This window comes from Lepidochelys kempii, chromosome 2, assembly GCF_965140265.1.
Source record: "Lepidochelys kempii isolate rLepKem1 chromosome 2, rLepKem1.hap2, whole genome shotgun sequence".
NCBI lineage: Eukaryota > Metazoa > Chordata > Testudines > Cheloniidae > Lepidochelys > Lepidochelys kempii.
The window spans coordinates 18,258,718-18,277,793 of record NC_133257.1 but is presented as its reverse complement, the minus strand read 5'-3'; the positions used below and the strand labels follow the sequence as shown (position 1 = coordinate 18,277,793).

The following is a 19,076-nucleotide window of genomic DNA, read 5'->3' as shown; positions in this document are numbered from 1 at the left end:
GGGATCTCTAGGTCATTGGTAACTCTTTGTAACAGCTCCTGGTTCTGCCAGTGGTCATCCACCAGAGAAGGCGAATGAGTGACCGCATTGTCCGGGAATGATGAAGAGGCACCCATCGGAATCACTGGTACCTGCGGCTCTGGCTCTTCATCCTCGTACACTGATGTAACTGGTTTGCAAGAGGGAGAGGAGCAGTATGACTCTGAGAGGAGCCTGGACACTTGCCATAGGGATCCCACAGAAAGGCCAGAAAGAGGGATTGATTGATTGATTGCAAGGGATCCCAAGGGAAATGGTACCAGTGGTCCCTGGGCTGGGGGGACTGTACCCAGAGAAATGGCAAGCATAACCCCTAGACTGTCTGTCAGGGATAGAGTATCTCCATGAAGATACCAGTGTGGCTACCTCCACTGACTCATCCAAGTCCGAGAACTGTTCCTTCAATAGAGGTGGCACCGTTGGCACCAGGGCATTCCTACCAGATGTTTCTGGGACATTGATATAGACTCCTTCTCCAGAATAAGGAGATTCCTCAGGAGGGCAGGACTGGAAAGAAGTGAAGACTGAAGGATATATTCCTCCTTTATCCATAGTGTTATGTACACCTCCATACGGCTTGGTTTCTGAAGGGTTCCAACAGTCAAGTCCAGTGAATCTGCAGCAGCTGGATGATCTTTAGAAGAATGAGGCAGTACCAACACAGACCAGTACTCATAGACAGAACTGGCAAACATCTCTCCTTGTGCTTCGGTACCAAGGTGACTGATAGAACTGACAGATCTTTCTTTTTATGCACCTTACCCTCCAATCTGGCGGTCTTCAGTGGAGCTGGTTCCTTGGGTTCCATGTGACATCTCAGATGACCTGGACAGGCTCAGGGAGAAATCGCACTTCTTATGGACAGTCCTCAAAGAGGATCTATCCTTGTGCCCATCAGACTGCCCTCTGGAAGAAGAATCCTTGGACTGAAATGCTGAAGGCTCCGCTCCAAGGCACACGTTTGGAGGGGCACTGCTGGTCAGTTGAGGCTGATGTACAGGGAGGGTCTCCCTGGCCCAGATTGGAGAGGGGCCTTCTCCAGCAAGTGCTTTCACAGGTGAAGCTCCTGGGCTTCTTGAGTTCTGGGCAGGAAGAAGCAACAGATACTGCACTTTGCAGAGATATGTGCCTCACCCAGACAGTACAGGCACCATTGATGTTACTCACTGATGGAGAAGGAGTGAAGGCAAGAGATGCATTCTTGAATTCTGGGATTCTGAGCGTAGTCCCGGAGCCAGGGAGGGGTTCCCCAACTGGGTGAAAGAAATTACTCCATGCTAACTAACTACTAACTAGTAAGATAAGCTATATAACTATTTACAAGTATTTTCTTTCTTTGCAGTTTATGCAATAGAGTGAAGGAGGACACTAATCTGACCCAGAACACGGGGTGGTAAGAAGGAACTGGAAAGGCATCGACCAGCACTGTCTCTTATACCCTCGGTCAGGACACAAGGAGAGCTACTGCATATGTACAGGTTAACGGACTCTGATTTGAAGAATTTTCAGACTCAGGCGCATGGTGCCCATGTGTACCCATGTGTGTAATATGCATTGGGAACAACAAAGAACTGGGGATGACCAAGCCCTCGGTGATTGGAGGATTTGTTTTGTACATTCCAGGAAATGTTTAGCACCACAGCAATTTTCAAACTTTAATTTTAGTAACATGTTTCTCAGCTCCCTTTCAACTAGACAATTATTATTAAGTCCATTTTGAAGATGGAGAAACTAAGGCAATTAAGTGACTTTACCAATATCAAAGAAACAGTAAGTGTCAGAGCCTGTATTGGACTGTAGAAGTCCCTTGGACTCAGTGTTGTGCCTCGTTCACCAGGCCACACTCTCTCTCTCTCATGCTGTAGAGATATCTCTCTTTTAGACCAGCTTAGCAAAAGAGTTTTCAGCATTCGTAATGGTAGCTTGTGTGGCACTCTCCTCCTCCCTCTACTAGATTCGGAAACTGAACTAAACAGAAATGAACTCCCCCACAAAAAAGTCAAGGGACCTGTGACCATGAGCTTTCACCCTACCCCAAAAATCCAGCCACGCGCAACTGTAGGAGAGAATAATCCCTGGGAGAATGCTTTGTTAAAGCTTTCCATTGATTTTTACAGACCTGGTCATTGGTTTACAGTTTCAAAGCTGTCTTTGTAATAAAAAGGCTAAATTTCATTTTTAAAAAGTTGAATGCTTAGATTCTCCTTTACATTCTAGGTGTCCCATTGGTCCATTGAGTCCAGTAACCTGTTTCCTTTGATGGCTAATCAATGCTTTAGAGCAGGGGTGGGCAAACGTTTTGGCCTGAGGGCCACATCTGGGTTCCAAAACTGTATGGAGGGCCAGGTAGGGAAGGCTGCGCCTCCCCAAACCCTAACCCTATCCGCCCCCTCCCACTTCCCGCCCGCGACTGCCCCCCTCAGAGCCCCTGACCCATCAACCCCGCCCTGCTCCTTGGCCCCGACTGCCCTCTCCCGAGACCCCCGTCCCTAACTGCCCCCCCGTTCCCCCCCATCTAACCCCCCTTGTTCCCTGTCCCCTGACTACCCCAACCCCTATCCACCCCCCCGCCCCCTGACAGGCCCCCCAGGACCCCACCCCCCTGCTCCCTGATTGCCCCAACCCCTATCCACTTCCCCGCTCCCCAACAGGCCCCCTGGGGCCCCACCCCCTATCTAACCCCCTCTCTAAAGCCCCTTTTGGAATGCGGCCCTGTGAACACAGGCGGAGGACTCAGGAGGAGCAGGGGCAGTTGCACAGCCAGAGAGAAGCGGCGGTTTCCCCTTCAAAGCGCTGCTTCTCTCTGGGCAGCTGTGTGGCCGCCTGCTGCTCCTCCTGAGTCCTCCGCCCACGTTCGCTCCGCTCCCGCACCGCCCGCCTGCTTCCTTGTGCCTGCAGGTGAGCCTCCCTTCCTGCTCTCCCCTGCCCCCACAGTACAGCCCCCTCCCGCGCTGGTGGCCCGGCGAGCTGAGGCTGCGGGCGAGGGGGTATCGTGGGGGAGGGACCGGGGGCTAGCCTCCCTGGCAGGGAGCTCAAGGGCCAGGCAGGACGGTCCCGTGGGGCAGATGTGGCCTGCGGGCCATAGTTTGTCCACCTCTGCTTTAGGGGAAGGTTTAAAACCCTCCCAAATGGATAATTCTGGAATAATCTATCCATATGGGAAGTTTCTTCCTAACCCTGTCAGTTAAGAACTGGTTTACGCTCTGAAGCATGAGGGTTTATATCCGTTAGGAAAATGGTTTTAATTCATCGGGTAACTGGGGATGTTGTCATTAATCATACGAATGGCAAATCCTTTTATAAACTCTTCGGAGCTCTTGTTCAATGATATCTTGTGGCGATATGATCTCCCCAAAGGCCAGCTCTTCAAACGAGTGTAAGAGCATCAGTGTAAGAGCATCAAACTAAACCTTCCTATGTGCTCAAAAAACAAAACCCCAGTGCTTTTTAAACTCAACTCAGATTTTCACAGGACATAGCTGATCCACTTTAACTCAGTAACATCCTTGCCAGTCATTCATCTCCAGACAAATTTTGACTTATATTTAATTATAAATTATGACTTACTGCACATCTTTGCTCATACTTCTCTCAAGAATAGGTTACCCTGTCTTTCCCCCAGTATACCCTGTATATAAAGTATATACCCTGTCTTTCCCCCAGTCTCCTGCACTGGGAACACTATACAAGAACGGCACAGACGTGAACAGAAGTCAGAATGTTATTCTTCCTGGAACTCTTTTCCTCTCTCCCCATTGCCCCTCATTAAAGTGTGGCTAGATAGGACATTGTGATACTGCAAACATATGCAACTTCCAAGGAGAGAGAATCTATTGGTAGCATAAACAACAGGATTTTTAAAATCTATTGCTCACTGCAAAGGCCACACAATAGCAGACATACATAGAATCGTAGGACTCGAAGGGACCTAGAGTGGTCATCAAGTCCAGACCCCTGCATTCATGGCAGGACTAAGTATTATCTAGACCATCTCTCACAGGTGTTTGTCTAACCTGCTCTTAAAAATCTCCAGTGATGGAAATTCCACAACCTCCCTAGGCAATTCATTCCAGTTCTCAACTACCCTGACAGTTATGAAGTTTTTCTTAATATTGAACCTAAACCACCCTTGCTTCAATTTAAGCCCATTGCTTCTTGTCCTATCCTCACAGGTTAAAAAGAACAATTTTTCTCTCTTCTCCTTGTAACACTCTTTTATATACTTGAAAACTGTTATAAGAACATAAGAACGGCCATATTGGGTCAAACCAAAGGTCCATCTAGTCCAGTATCCTGTCTTCCGACAGTGGCCAATGCCAGGTGCTCCAGAGGGAATGAACATGTAATCATTAAGTGTTCCATTCATATCCCTTCTCAGTCTTCTCTTCTCCAGACTAAACAAACCCAGTTTTTTCAATCTTCCCTCATAGGTCATGTTTTCTAGACCATTAATCATTTTTGTTGTTCTTCTCTGGACTTTCTTCAATTTGTCCACATATTTCCTGAGATGTAGCGCCCAGAACTGGATATAATACTCCAGTTGAGTGTGAAATAGAGCAGAAGAATTACTTCTTGTGTCTTGCTTACAACACTCCTGCTAATATATTGCAGAATGATGTTTCCTTTTCTTGCAACAGTGTTACACTGTTGACTCATATTTAGCTTGTGATCCACTATGACAACCAGGCCTCTTTCCGCAGTACTCCTTCCTAGGCAGTCATTTCCCATTTTGTATGTGCGCAACTAATGGTTCCTTCCTAAGTGGAGTACTCTGCATTTGTCCTTATTGAATTTCATCCTATTTACTTCAGACCATTTCTCCAGATCATTTTGAATTTTAATCCTGTCCTCCAAAGCAGTTGCAACCCCTCCCAGCTTGGTATCATCTGCAAACTTTATAAGTCTACTCTCTATGCCAGGGGTGGGCAAACTATGGCCCGTGGGCCAGATCCAGCCCCTCAGGGCTTTGGATCCGGCCTGTGGGATTGCCACTACCGTGGTGCCGTGCCGCTCTGGGAAGCAGCCACACCACATTCCTACGGCCTCCGCGTGCTGCTCTTGCCTGTGGGTACCTCCCCCAAAGCTCCCATTGGCCAGGAACGGGTTACCGCGGCCAATGGGAGCTTCGGGGGAGGTACTCACAGGCAAGGGAAACACACAGAGCCCTCAGTGTCCCCTACACTACCAGGGGCCGCACAGGGACATGGTGCCGGCCGCTTCCCCGAGCAGCGCAGCGTGGGGCCAGGGCAAGTAGGCAGGGAGCCTGCCCTGGCCCCGGTATGCACTGCTGTCACCCTGGAGCCGCTCTAGGTAAGCAACACCGGGCCGGAGCCTGAACCCCTCCTTCACCCCGCACTCCAACTCCCTGCCCTGAGCCCCTGCCACATCCTGCACCCCAACTCCCTGCCCTGAGCCCCCTCCTGCACCCCACACCCCTCCTGCACCTTGACCCCTGATCTGAGCCCCCTTCTGCACTTCAACCCCCTGACCTGAGCTCCCTCCTGCACTCCACACCCATCCTGCACCCTAACCCCCTTCCCTGAGCCCCCTCATACACCCCTCCTCTGCCCCAACCCCTTGCCCTGAGCCCCCTCCTGCACACTGCACCCCCTTACACACCTTACACTCCACCCCTGCACCCAACCCCCTGCCCCAGCCCTGCAAGCAATTTCCCCACCCAGATTTGGCCTTCTGGCCAAAAAGTTTGCCCACCCCTGCTCTATGCCATTATCTAAATCATTGATGAAGATATGGAACAGAACCAGACCTAGAACTGATCCCCGTGGGACCCCACTCGATATGCACTTCCAGTTTGACTGGTTTTCCATCCAGTTATGCACCCACCTTATAGTAGCTCCATCTAGGTTGTATTTCCCTATTTTGTTTATGAGAAGGTCATGCAAGACAGTATCAGAAGCCTTCCTAAAGTCAAGATATACCACATCTACTGCTTCTCCCCTATCCACAAGGCTTGTTATCCTGTCAAAGAAAGCTATTAGGTTGTTTTGACATTATTTGTTCTTGACAAATCCATGCTGTTACTTATCACCTTATTGTCTTCTACATGTCTGCAAACTGATTGCTTAATTATTTGCTCCATTATCTCTCCCAGATACTGAAGTTAAACTGACTGGTCTGTAATTCCCCAGGTTGTTCTGATTTCCCTTTTCATAGGTTGGAACTATATTTGCCCTTTCCCAGTCCTCTGTAATAACTGCCGTTTTTAATGATTTTTTAAAGATAATCACTAATGGCTCAGAGATCTCCTTAGTCAGCTCCTTGAGTAATCTACGATGTAGTTCAGCAGGCCCTGGCGACTTTAAGACATCTAACTTATCTCAGTAATTTTTAACTTGTTCTTTCCCTATTTTAGTCTCTGATCCTACCTCATTTTCACTGGCATTCACCATGTTTGACGTCTAATCACTACTAATCATTTTGGTGAAAACTGAAACAAAAAAGTCATTTAGCACTTCTGCCATTTCTACATTTTCTGTTATTTTCCTCCCGCCGTAAAATTGAGTAATGGGCCCACCCTGGCCTTGGTCTTTCTCTTGCTTCTATTATATTTGTAGAATGTTTTCTTGTTACCCTTTTTGTCTCTAGCTAGTTTAATCTCGTTTTGTGCCTTGGCCTTTCTAATATTGTCCCTACATACTTGTGTTATTTGTTTACATTCATCCTTTGTAATTTGACCTAGTTTCCACTTTTTGTAGAACTCTTTTTTGAGTTTCAGATCATTGAAGATCTCCTGGTTAAGCCAGGGTGGTCTCTTGCCAGACTTCCTATCTTTCTTTCTCAGTGGAAATATGGTATTGCACAACCACCTGGGAGTGCTTTAAGCTGTTAAAATCCCACATGTGCATCCTCTAATACTTAAATGAAACTAATGTACTCCATGTATTCCAGCATCAGTGTATTTCCTTTTTGGAAAGAAATTTTCATGCTCATTCTGACACGGATGGGAAAGGACAAAACATAGATTTTCTGTTCTCACAATTAACATAGTTCAGTAACAAAAGTCTCACATTTTCAAGGAAGGCCTGGCTTGCCAGAGTTCACAGAGATGGTGTCTGGCCACTTCAATCCTTCTTCCTCCCCTCAGTTATATCTGAAGGGGTTAGTGCAAAGCTCACTGCAGTTTGTATACAGAAAAGCTGAATAAGCCGATTACATTTTTTTGGTATTTATCTCCAGCATTCTTCTACAGAACCTAGTGAATGAATATGCACATATGCGGTTATGTGGTGCTATGTAGCTAAAGCACCAAGTTGTCGTTTCTGGGGATCTGGATTCCTTTTCTGCGTAAATTCACAAATTCATCTGAGTTTGGAGGTTTCTTCCAAGTCGCTATTTGACTTGTATATACACCACAGTTTGGCTCAGTTGGCAATTTTTACTCAGGAGATGCCCAGAATTTCAAAAGCAGAAGTGTTGTACATTAGGACTGAGATACATTAACAGACTTATGGGGAGAAACAGACAAAAGTTTTCAGTCTTGGGTGGCTTAAGCTAGGTCCTTCTAGCCATATACAAGCACCTAGATAAATAGCCTGACTTTCAAAGGTGCTAAGTACCTGGAGCTCCCCTGGAAGTTATTTATTTAGGTACCTAGTTTTAGGAACTGAAGTTTTAAAAATGGTTAGTTTAACTTCTAGCCATGATGCCTGGCTCTAGCAAGAATGGTACTCTTGATACTGATACTCAAAGTGAAGCATTACTACTGCAGATTGGCCAGCTCCACATTCATGGTCAACAGAATTATGACAAATTCTATGGTTTAAAAGTTCCTTTGGGATGTTTTTCTCCAAACCCATAAAATACAACATGACATACAAATACCATCCTCCTTCCCCCAAGGAAAAGACAAGCGTCCCTACAGACTCAAATTATAAACTCAACATACAAATAGCACAAAAACCCATTGACTAAAATTCCCTGTTTCCTTGCTATCAGGGTGAGCCTAGGTCTAACTCAAGGGTAACTGATTTCAGAGTAACAGCCATGTTAGTCTGTATTTGCAAAAAGAAAAGGAGTACTTGTGGCACCTTAGAGACTAACCAATTTATTTGAGCATAAGCTTTCGTGAGCTACAGCTCACTTCATCGGATGCATACTGTGGAAAGTATAGAAGATCTTTTTATACACACAAAGCATGAAAAAATGGGTGTTTACCTCTACAAAAGGTTTTCTCTCCCCCCACCCCACTCTCCTGCTGGTAATAGCTTATCTAAAGTGATCACTCTCCTTACAATGTGTATGATAATCAAGGTGGGCCATTTCCAGCATAAATCCAGGGTTTAACAAAAACGTCTGAGGGTGGGGGGTTAGGAAAAAACAAGGGGAAATAGGGTAACTAACTGCTCAGTGTATGATAGGTATCATGTTTTGTGCTTGATCTACAAAGGATGAGAATCTGTTGGAGCTCTTAGCTTATGAGCCTAGCTTTCTTGCTCAAGTGGTAAAGATTCATGGTTTCAGCTTAGAAAGGCCCCTGTACAATTCCTGGTGTCAGCCAAGATGGTGGCTGTCACATAAATCAGAGCTCATCTGGGATATGAACTGCTGAGAGCCTCAGATGCTTGACTTACATCGTCTGGACAGAAGAAGGGCATGTAACCCACTGCTGGGTATGTATTTTCCCTGTTCTGCATATGATCCACAGAGGATATGGGTTTGCTTCAGAGCCTGACTCTTTAACTCAAACTGTAGAGATTCTTGCTTTCCACTGTAGAGGTCTCTGCACCAAGGTGGTGGCCATCACACAAATTCATTGAGATATCAGTTTCCAACAGCTTATGCACTCTTAGGGCCTAATTATCAGATATACTTTAGGCTACTCTGGCAGTGTTAAGGGTCCCTAAAGTGGGGAGAATTGCCCCTGGAGAATACCCTCTGTGCAGGGAGCCAGTGTAAAACTGGCATAAATGCTCTACACCAACCATGATATCTTCTGCTCCCAAGCACGACATCAGAGACAGATCAGAGGACTGTCAGGGGCTCAGCCTGAGTCACAGCCCTATGGCTATTTTATACTTCTCATGGGGCATGATGGACCCTGGGAAGAAAAACATAAGTTAGATGTCTTAGGGTATTCTGACAGGTTTCAGAGTAGCAGCCGTGTTAGTCTGTATCCGCAAAAAGAAAAGGAGTACTTGTGGCACCTTAGAGACTAACAAATTTATTTGAGCATAAGCTTTCATGAGCTACAGCTGAATGCATCCGATCAAGTGAGCTGTAGCTCACGAAAGCTTATGCTCAAATAAATTTGTTAGTCTCTAAGGTGCCACAAGTACTCCTTTTCTTTTTAGGGTATTCTAACTCACTTTTGATGCCAAGTAGGGTCCTGCGGGGCTCCAGTATATTGAGGGCACAAAGATGATTTACAATTACCTTTGCGTCCCTGCTCCTGTACCAAGTGCAGGAATGGAGGAACTGATTATCAGGCCCTTCAAGTCCAGTATTCTCCATAGTAAGGAAACTGGTTTCAGCTGAGCTCAGATATATTTGTCTGTCTAGGCAGTGAGTGCAGATAATAGCTGTAGATCTTCTCTTGTGCCAGAACCAGATTTAAACCCTATCCTTACCAAAAGCGGGATGTGTTGCTTCTATCCATCCTTTCTCAATTATACACAACTTCTTAAACATACAAAACAATGATCATGTTAATCTCATACTTATTTTTGAGGATAAGAGTTCTGATGAAGATCTCATTTACCTTTGTGTAATTCTGAAATAACTCTAGTGAAGTCAAAGCAGTTACTCTACTGTAAAAGAGATCAGAATTTAGGCCTGAATGTCTGTACTTATTTAAAAGCTGTACATTCAATATAAACACACAGTATATTGTAGGAATTATAAAATGCCATGACAAATAACTCAATCATTAAGTGTAGATACTTTTTTGGATGTATAAATACTGAGTTGGGCTAAGATCTGAGTCTGATAAGCTTTGCTGTGTACTTGGCTATGATTGTTACTCATATGAACAGAGATAAAAAAAGCACCTGCTGGCACATTTAATTATTAAAGGAAGTGCAACAAAGACATGCATCTGATAAGATGGATGTGCCAGATCATTTACACCAGCTGAGCAGCTGATGGTGTTTTATGAGAGTTTTACATAGTGATGTAATGTATTAAGTGCTTTGGGTTGTTAGCCATCTAACAAGGGTTAGAGTGCAGGGGAGAAGCAGCAATTAGTCACATCACACATCGTCCATTTATGACAATATGCACTCAGTGTTATGGTGTAGTCCAAAATGCTAAGGACTGCTGGTTAAAACATTCAGCCCTTTCTGAGGCAGGGACTAAACTGGCTGGTGCTCACTCAGTCAGGCACTGCACAGTGGGTGCACTCACAACTGGCAAAGCTGTGCTAGCATCTGCAAAAGAACTACCCTCCCGCATGTTCCACTGGCATCTAGGAGCACATGGAGGATGCACCACCTATTTTTCACACACACCTCCCTCCCCGCTGCATGCTCCAGCCATGCACAAGGAGAAAGACAGGAGGCAGGGCCATGATGCTGCTCTGATGTTTGTGTGCCCAGCCCCATCTGGAGACTGAAGAACCAGAACTACATGGAGCTGATTGACTGGAGCTCTGCTTTCCTCCAGATTCCCCACTATCACTCAGTGGAAACATGCTTCCTCAGGCTACCTAGAGAAGACCAGCTCTCTGACACCAATTACAGAAGACCTGATCCCCCACACCAACTAATAGCAACCTCCAGCAGTTAGAGAAGATCCATCGACCTCGATAACCAAAGGGGACCCATTCCCCACCATTAAAGAACATTGGTCTGCAAATCCACAGCCACAGGTTGCAGGACAACCTGCCTGCCTTCATGGGTTGCTGAGCAGGGAGAGCATGGTGGATTGAGGGATACTGGGCTAGGAGTGGGTGTGGAAGAACTGTCAGACTAAGGGGAAGACCATTAACTTTAAGGATTGTGATGGGAGAAGAGTAGGGAGCTGATTGTTTGTTTGAAAACCAGATGGGGGAAAACACATGATTGAAGTATCACCTCTGCAAACTGGTAAGTAGTATTACTCCCATTTTATAGTTGGAATTGTAGAGGCTTGCTCGAGTTCACAATGGCAGAACAAGGTTACACTGGGAATCCCAAATCTCTTTCCTGTGGTTCAAGCACTAGCCCATAGTATAATTTTCTTCTCCTCAGACTGGAGAATGGATATTAAGAAACACATGTGGTCTGAGACCAACTGATCTGGAAGACCACCTCTCTTTCCATGCCACACAGCCAGCATTGTGTTCGGCAGAGGTGTCAGAGCTTGAGATTATATAACAGAGAGGGAGCAGCTGGCAGGGCCTCACTTTTCCTTGGTCCAAATCAATGCTAGCTAGTCAACCTTCATGGCATGATGCAAGGTACACTTGCTTCCTGAGCTGAGAGATGTTGGGGGGGACTTTGGTGGGACACCATAGAAGTTGGAAACACATATTTAGCTGCTGGGTTATAATTTAGGTTCCTTGTTGGGCAAAGGGAGGTAACTGGAGTAGCCAGGCTGTATAGCTGACTTCTTTAAAAATGTGCCTGTCAAATAGCACTTAGATTCAGAGCAAAGGATAGGAAGTCCTGCCAATAGTATGTGTGTCTGCATTAGAAATAAATGAAAATTGAAAACAAACAAATCTCCTATTGCAGGGGACTAGCAGCAGTTGTTGGTTGTAAGATTTCTCATGAGTCTCTCAACATAGAAAAATTTTGCAATCTTAAGTTTTAGTGGTTTAAGCTCTTTACAGCCTGGATGAGCACTGTACAACTAAAGGACCATGCAAATGTATGAGTATGTACCCCCAAAGTTATTTGTCAAAGTAGGACATTTCTGTTTTATGTGTACCCTGCCTCCCTAACTAACAAGAAATTAGAGATGGAAGAGACCTAGTAGGGCATTTAGCCCACTCATCCACTAAAACAGGAATGCTTGCTGCTCTATATTCCTCCAATGCTTCTTCAAGTCATGTTCTAAATGTCTCAGCCTATGTGGCTCCCACCAGAGAGACTATTCCACAACCTCACCTTTACTAAGCTTTGTTACAAATATTCCTCAATTTCAGTTTGTTACTCTGCCTCCTATTACCTTTATGAAGCTGCTATCCCTCTTATGACAAACATCCCTCTTTCTTCTCTCCCTATTTTATTTCCTGTTGCATGTTTCACTGTGACATGCCAAGCAGAAACACAATATAGCTTTGACATAGGAGAGCAGCTGGGCCTTGCCCTAGTGGGCAGACGAAAGAGAAGTTCCAAAGGATAAAATGAGTGCATTTTATCAGGAGCTTTGTCATGGGATGTGTACAGCTTCCTGGCGCAGTACTACAGTGCAGCTAGCAGAACCAACAAACACTCCTTTCCTGTTAATATAATTAGAGGCTGCAAATAGTTAGAGACAGGCTTTTTTGAATTAGCCACATGCTTCAAATTGTTAAGTGGTTAACCACTAAGCACCTTCCCCCCCTTCACACATACCTGTAGATCAGCTTGGTGAGAGGGTTTCCTTAATTTGCTTTCAGTGAGATATATTAGAGAGCAAAGCAAATCAGTAGATTCCTCTTCACTTTTAGAAATAACTAGCAGCCACTGAGAAGCAGTAAACGCTGATCGTTGTAATTGACAATTTGTTCAAATTTACTGTTGGTGAAAGATGCTTTGTTCAACAGCTATAATTATTAACATGCTGGGCCAGATCCTCAGCTGGTGTAAGTTGGCAAATCTCCATCCACTATCCTAGTTAACAGCAACCAAGGATCTGCACCCTTTCCTTGTGAGCGTACATCTGCTTCTTGACATTGACCTGACCTGCTTCTACCCTGACTTAAACAGGCCACCTATCATGGTGAATGACAGTTCATTCTTTGTCTCCCTTCAGTATTTGGTCTCCTGATGAGAATGCCAACACAAGAGACAGTTATGGTGTTGTGGGATTTTGTGCGTGTGATGTGGACATCTACCTGCCAAGAACTATGCTGAAAACACCCACTGATTCCAAAAGACCAATGCCACCTGAGAGTTTTACGATAGCTGGTAAACAGCCATTAAAAGGTGACAAACTTTGGCCACTATGGCCCTGATCCAAAGCCCCCTGAAATCAATGGCAGTCTTTCTACTGACTGCCATGGGCATTGGATCAGGCCCTGTGTGCCCAGTTCTGTGAGGCCAGGAAGTATCCTCGAGTGTTCTTGCGGGTGGCACCTTATAAGGTCAGACCCAGTCAAACTACGAGAGTTTTGTGCTGGTTACCTATGACTCAGCGGTAAGGTTCTAGCTCTTATTACCAATCCTGTGCTGTCTGGGTCATCCAGTCTCCCTCAAATACAGTGGCAGGGTCTCTGAACCTGGAGAGGGATACAGCATTCATCCAGGAATTCATCCCGTTTCTGGGTGCTAGAACCTTGCATAAAGATGCAGAGTAATTTCTGCTGACTCACAGTGGTAGATATTTTTTTTAAACTCCAGCCAAGATATAAGAAAATATAGCGGAAGAGACACTCTCTCTAGGGAGAGGAAATAGGTACAGGGACATATGAGCCCTGCTGGGGCTAGAAACAAGCCATGCTCATGTAGGGGGAGCTTGCTTTGTGGGCAGAATACCAAGACTGAATTTATTCCAATCTGAGTGCTAATTCCATTCCTTTTATTCTGACCTGTTTTTTTTTAAGACTCTATATATCAGTGATTCTCAAACTTTTGTACTTGTGACCCCTTTCATATACCAAGCCTCTGAGTGTGAGCCCCCCTTATAAATTAAAAGCACTTTTTAATATATTTAACACCATTATAAATGCTGGAGGAAAATCTGGGGTGGAGACTGACAGCTCGCGACCCCCCATGTAATAACCTCACGACCCCTCAGGGTCCCGACCCCCCAGTTTGAGAACCCCTGCTCTATATTCTGTCCTTCCTTCCCTTGTATCTGAGGTACCCCAGCTTCCTAAAGCCAAAAAGGGGACTTTGAAGCAGAGGGCAAGAGAAGCACAAGCACACTGGCGTATTTGGAACCCTCTCCTGAGCTCCACTGAGCCTACTTTAAATCTGGGCCAATTCTCATTGCGTGACAGAAATATTCCATAAAGTAAAAAATCCCTTTTCTTTTTGTTATGGGTGGCAAAGCCAGGGAACAGATATTTGTGCAATGAACCCAATCATACAGGGAGACAGTTTTGCAAAATCAGCTGTCTTATTTGTCCATGCAGATCCCACGGTAGCACATACAAATGCATGTGGACAGTTACCCCTCTAGTGTGCCTGAAGTGCCCACAAGTGTGGGAATTTCATCTGAAGTTTGGGTGGCCATTAAAAAAAAAATAGGTTCTATAATAGGACTGCTAGAAAGGGTTTGAGAAATGGTAGAAAAATGACTGAAGATTAAAAATGCTCTGCAGGCCAGAAGAGATGCAAAAATCACATCCTACTCTTTCGCCATAGAACAAAGGGGACAGGAAGGGTTAGAAACTTTTAATGCGAGATATGATTCAGTCAAAATAGCTTAGTTACTCTGGTCCATTGATCGTCTGAGCAGAGAAACATCATTGTATGTATTAAGTTGATTCTCCAGTACTCTATGCCTGTCAAAACTGTTTATTCACTCTTGCCAACAACAACAACAAGAAAAGGAGGAGGGTTGGCAGGCCCAACAGTGAATGAGAGGCACAGAATGAGAGCATGAGTTGAGGAGCGCCTCATATATGCAGAAAGGAGATTGTACAATAGGGTCTGTAACTGTAGAGCTTATTGGTGGTCATTAGGAATAGACTAAAAAGACCCGAAGAAAATATCTCCAAGGATAACAGGGTGGTTTGTTCTCGATGCCCATTCAGCCCATTCTCTGCTGACTGTCACTGAAAATATTTCAGAGGGTGAGTTATCATGGTGCTTATTGTTATGTCCGCAAATGGCCACTGGTAGCTGGATCAAGGCTACATTTAAAAAAACAAAAAAACCAAAACAAATGTAATAATCATTTTTAGTTAAGGGGAGATGGCTTGGTGCAGTTAAATAAACAGAGCGCTGAACAAATTCCCAAAGTCCAAACCAAACTGAAATTTAAAACTTTGTGAAAAAGGAAGTTCACATAAGGGGGCAAAAAAACACATACACAAAGAAATAAAGGTTGTGCATCTGCATTTCCTCTTTCTGGGTGTGGGCAAAAGAGGAAATACCAAAATGTCACTAGAAGGACTATGCTCAGACCATTTCCAGCTTAACCAAAACCAGAAACACTGGCATTTTTACAGACAATCCTGTTCTTATGACACTGCCAACCTGATTTTCAAACCCAAGAGATTTGATTGGGCTTGGAAAAGTTCCCATGCTTCTTTTCCATGCTTATCTCAACTCATCCTCTGAATTTTCTGAAGATCACCTGTCATCAGTGACACCTGGACTTGGGCATTTAGCCCTTTGGTATTGCTAGGAGTTTTGCAGACAGAACATTATAGCCTGGAGATTAGGATATCCCCCTCTATTCTGCTTTATTTCCAGTCATGTATATAGATAACCAAAGTAGCATACAGTCTTTAATGCACAGCAGAACACCAAAGGTCTATCCTGCATACCATTACTCAGGTCCCTACTCATGCCTCTGTCGGCTCCAAGGAGCTACTCACATGAGTATGGGTGTCTGGGAAGGATTAAGCTCAAAGTGCATAACTTTGAAAGAGAATCTCAACTTTCCATGTGTAAAACACTGGCTACTTTCTCTTCAGTATCACAAGAAAACAATAAAAATGGCATTCTTACAAGACTGATGGAAGAAGATGTTCTTAATCCTGACAATCTCACTCACAAAAGCCTCCTATTGACATCAGTGTGTTGCATAAGAACTGCAGGATCAGGTCCAAGATGTTGCATAGGCAGAGGGAGCACCAAAATAAAAACAAATGTGTTTAGAAACTCCAAGGCCTCCACACAGTAAGATTAAAATGCAGAAGTTGGTGAGCGCTTTCTTTCAGTTTGTAAATGGAAAAATATTTTCCCACTTAAATACCTAGAGAGTTTTAGTTTTAAAATGGCTTGACTGCCCCAGACCTGCAATACTGTACATTAAAATTCAGGGAGATTTCAGTATTCCAGTGTGAAAACAATGCTGAGGTGTAAATATCTCAAGTAAATTTATTACACATAATTCCCTCTAGCACAGATGCTCCCTAATATCCAAGCAATTTGAGGCAATCTAATCCCCCACCCCCACTAAAAGATTTTTGAACTAATTCAAATAACTCAGAAGTGTTGAGTGTAACTAGAGCATTTATTTAAGGACAGTGTAAAATGAATTTCGATAGTTCAGTGCCTATATGGGTCTGATTTTTCCCTTTGGTTCAGACAGAACTCGCTCTGGTTTTCTAGAAAAGATTTGCCTGAGCAAGGACTGCAAGATTGGGCCTTAAGCGTTTCCTTTCAAATGCTGACTCATTGAATGTGAGACCATCAGACTTGCTGAATTTGTGATCAGGGTTTAATTAAAAATACACAAGACTACTATCACTGCCATGCACTCTAGTTTAATCATAAGCCACGTCTTACATTTTGTTTTAGTTGCACAATTCATTTGCTACAGGGTATCTTTTAGCAATTCTGCTACAGACAAAAAGAAGCCCCTTTTTGGCCTCTAGCAATACAGCTGCACTAAATACATTTTTGCTTCTATTACAAATTTATTTGAAAAGGCAATAGGAAAAAAGTGTCACAATGATTCTTTTTAAAATTTAAAACCAAGTTTAGATTCAACATGCAAAAGACCTATGAGGACTACAATTAAAAATACAGCCATAAAATTCCTATTTTAACAAAAACCTCTGATTCACTCACTCTTTTCTAAAAGATCAAGACATTGTGGTCTACCAAGTAACTTATATATGGGCGCAATCCTGAAAGCTCTTGCTTACATGTGCTATTCTTAAAGTTAATCAGGCTACTCGTGAGTAAGGGTTACTTTCAAGAGCAAGGATTTGCAGAATCAGGCTCTATATATTTTGTTCAGGTAAATAGCATGCATTTACAGGGAATTAAACAATGGACTTCACCAGCAGACCCCACTCCCCAAAAGTCCTTTCTCCTCAGTTTCATGGATCTGTCTGTTGTAAAGTGATTAGCAATCAGATTTAATGGACACACACTCACACCTTGTCTTTGTCTAAGTATTGTACTAACCACACCTAACTTTAGCATGCTGCAACTCACCAGAACTTGTGCAGTTTGAATTCCCATTCCAAATTTGTTTCTCAAACCTAAGGCCATTATTCCATTTTAGGCTAAAACATCTTCTCCCACGGGCCGCTGAAAGAAACCATGTTTCTTCAGTTGTTATGTCCAGTTAAAAAAAAAAAAAATCCAATGTACAGTGGTCCACAGATTTCTGGAGACTAAAAGTTTTGATTTCCATCCATAAGTGTCCTGAGCAGTAAGGACACACAGGAACTACAACTGGGAAGGGAGCAGGAAGGAAAGCCTACCATGTGAGCACAAAGAAAACCCCCCCACAAAAGTCTGTTCAGTGGACAGCACTTGGGTCGATAGCAAGGATTTCAGGAAATCCAAACACTTAACAGGAAATCTGATGACTGGATAAACATTCCATAATCTCCACAGATACAGTTAACATGCTGCGTCTCCAGTTAACCCTTACCCTGACGACTGCTAAAACTGAAATCTGACATTCCTTGTAACATAATCTGTCTAGTTGGGTTCAAAAGTCTAAACGGTTCCTCATTATGTGTTTGTCTGAGCAAGCAGAGCTCTGTTGAGACTCCTTTTTAGCCTATTGTGGAGGATATTTTTCCCCTCTTGCTTTTGATCTCTACATGGTGACATTTTACTTAAATTGTGCAATTTTTGTTAGGTTAGTATTCCTCATTTGAAAAGTAAATTATATTGCAGCCTTAGTCTGCAGCAGCCTGTCTGAATATCTGTGTGCTGCTAACCATGTTCGCCTAGTAGTTCTCCATTTGCTTTATTTCCATCTGTATTTTTAGTTTTTTTCTTTCTTTTGCTGTAACATCAGATTTATACAGCCTCCTATGTGTTACTTTACAGGTACCATTTGGTGATTTTATTATTCTGTTGACTGAAGCAGAATGGAGGAAGGACAGTTTAAAAAAATGAGAACACTCTTAAAGAAACAGGGGATAATTTTTTTAAAATACCTTTACTATACTTTGTCAATTACTTCCAATTGAAACTCTGCAACTCTTAGTCAGGATAAACTCTTGATGAAACCGGGGAGTTTTGCCTAAGTAAAGATTTTGCTTTGTCTCTTGGTTTACTTTCCTATGTAGCATGAAAACAGCATGTTGTGTAATTTTCTCATGGGGTTTTTGTTGTTTCCTATAGTTTTTTAATTTTATTGGATAAAAACTTAATTAGGACCCTGAGCAGTTGTAGCTTTTAAAGACCCGTTAGAACTTTGTGCAAAAGTAGGTGCATAATTAACCCCTGATCCTGCAAATGCTAATGTGTACACTTAATTTTCAAACATGAGTAGTCTCATTGAAGTCAGTGGGAATATTCACATTCATATAGTTAAGCATATGTGTGTTTGCAGGATTGAAACCATACTATGTTTTCTGAAAGAGGCCAGGTGCAAGTTTAGATGACTTTCTGGTGTTAATAAATTCTAAAGGCCAGGGTCTACTGCTGGGATTGGCAACTTTTGGCACGCGGCCCGTCAGGAAAATCCGCTGATGGGCCAGGACGGTTTGTTTACCTGCAGCTTCCACATGTTCAGCCGATCACAGCTGCCACTGACCGCGGTTTGCCATTCCAAGCCAATGGGGGCTGCGGGAAGCGGCGACCACCACATCCCTCAGCCCATGCCGCTTCCCACAGCCCCTATTGACCTGGAACAGTGAACTGCGGCCAGTGGGAGCTGCGATTGGCCGAACCTGTGGACACTTCAGGTAAACAAACCATCCCGGCCCGCCAGCAGATTTCCCTGACAGGCCACATGCCAAAGGTTGCCAATCCCTGGTCTACTGCTAAGAATACCTTGCCCCTATCTCCCTTGAATCTGTT

The 19,076-nt window shown here is 44.0% G+C and overlaps 1 protein-coding gene and 1 long non-coding RNA gene across 3 annotated transcripts in view; one reads left to right on the top strand and one right to left on the bottom strand.

The window, feature by feature from the left end:
• LOC140906357 (uncharacterized) overlaps positions 1-2,197 on the top strand; it is a 34,264-nt gene extending 32,067 nt beyond the window's left edge. Inside the window, exon 6 of the long non-coding RNA XR_012157078.1 lies at positions 1,382-2,197. This is a non-coding gene — a long non-coding RNA (uncharacterized lncRNA). The remainder of the gene's footprint in view (positions 1-1,381) is intronic.
• ASAP1 (ArfGAP with SH3 domain, ankyrin repeat and PH domain 1) overlaps positions 1-17,514 on the bottom strand; it is a 329,105-nt gene extending 311,591 nt beyond the window's left edge. For both annotated transcript variants that reach the window (XM_073330123.1, XM_073330124.1), the window contains exon 1: positions 17,247-17,514. The gene's annotated coding sequence lies outside the window, so the exon portion shown is untranslated. The remainder of the gene's footprint in view (positions 1-17,246) is intronic.
• Between the last annotated feature and the right edge of the window lie 1,562 nt (positions 17,515-19,076).